Source organism: Nannospalax galili, unplaced genomic scaffold (genome assembly GCF_000622305.1).
Source record: "Nannospalax galili isolate Female #2095 unplaced genomic scaffold, S.galili_v1.0 scaffold341, whole genome shotgun sequence".
Classification (NCBI taxonomy): Eukaryota; Metazoa; Chordata; class Mammalia; order Rodentia; family Spalacidae; genus Nannospalax; species Nannospalax galili.
Genome location: NW_008346082.1, coordinates 55,298 through 57,132, shown reverse-complemented (window position 1 = coordinate 57,132; position 1,835 = coordinate 55,298).

Genomic DNA, 1,835 nt, shown 5'->3' with positions numbered 1-1,835 from the left:
GATCTCCTGGAACTGGAGTTACAGACAGTTGTTAGCTGCCATGTAGGTGCTGTGATTCAAACCTGGGTCTTCTGCAAGAACAGTCAGTGTTCTTAACTGCTGAGCCATCTCTCCAGACCCTCTTGCTGTATTTTCTATAAATAATATTCATTTGCTAAATCTAGTAAGTTCAAAGATTAAAATAATAAAATTAAATGGAGACTTAAATTTGCCATCAGGGAAGACTAAGAGGATTAATTGAATTGAAAAGAATATGTATTTACTTTTCTAGAATAAAAGTTTCTAATCCCTATACTCAGGTTTTATTTATACTTTTCATTTTTTATTTATTCTGTTCCTAATGATAGTAGCATTTTTCATTTATAAAATTTTTTTTCTATTTTATTGTGGTAAAAGATATATAACATCATTTTAACTGCCTCCTTTCCACTGGGGAATCCAACACAGGGCCTTGCACATGATAGGGAAGTACTCTACCACTGAGCTACATCCCTAGCTCACATTCTCACCATTAAAAATATTTTATTTATTATTTTCATCTTATTTTTATGTGTATGAGTGTATTGCCTACATGTATGTAAGTGCACCCATGTGTGCAATGCTCTCAGAGGTCAGAAAAGGGCGTTGGATCCCCTAGAATTGGAGTTTATGGATGGTTGTTAGCCCTATATTCTCACCATTTTCTAAGTGTAAAGTTCACTGGTATTAAATATCTTGATAATGTTGTACAACCCTCACCACCATCCATCTCCCAAACTTTTTTCATCCTCTCAAACTGAAACTTATATCAATTAAACAACAACTCTCCACCCTGCAACCTCTGCCATGCCATGCTCCTTTATCTATCTATTATTTAAACATTCCAAGTACCTCCTGTAAGAATCATACAGTGTTGGGGCTAGAGAGATGGCTCAGCAGTTAAAAACACTGGCTGCTCTTGCAGAGGACCTGTGTTCAAATCCCAACATCCACATGGTGGTTAACAGCCATCCGTAACTCCAGCTCCAGGGGCTCTGATGCCCTCTTCTGATTTCCATGGACCTTGCACAACATGGGTGCACTTACCCACATGCAGGCAATACGCTTATACACATAAAAAAATATTAAAATAAGAATCATACAGTGCTTGTCCTTCTGTGACTGGCTTATTTCACTTGGCATCACATTTTCAATCCATGTTGCAGCAAGTGCCAGAATTTCTTTTTTTAATGGCTAAGTAATAGTCTATTTTGTATGTGTGCATAGCATATATTTTTATTTTATGTATGAGCATTTTGCCTGCATGTTTGTAAGTATACATGTGTCATGCAGTGCCCACAGAAGCCAGAAGACCAGCAGTTTCTTTGGAATTGGAGTTAGGAATGGTTTGTAGCTGCCATGTAGGTGTGGGAACTGAACCCAGATCTTCCGCAAGAGTAGTCAGTGCTCTTAACCACTGATCAATCTCTCCAGTTCCTATAATTCATCACTTTAAACTTTCAAAGATCTGGTCATGACAGAGGGAGGTGGTTCTAAACCAAGATAAGTGGGATTTAAGCTGACCAGTAAAACTTCCAGACTCAAATTTTTTCCATGCTATTCTGTTCCACTTTGTTCATGTGTAAAAGCAAGAACAGGGAAACAACTGTTCCTTTGCAGCTGGGGGCCTTTCTCGTGGTCATCTGTATCTCTGTTCTGTACTTAAGTTTTACTCCCTTCGCTAGGAGACTTTCAAAGCTTAGCTTTGAGGTCCGTAGGAAGAATGAATATTGAATATACTTGGAGCTGATGACTGTAATTTGAAAGTGAAGAGGCTTACGAGTAAAACAGAGCAAAAACATAAATGAATGAGAATT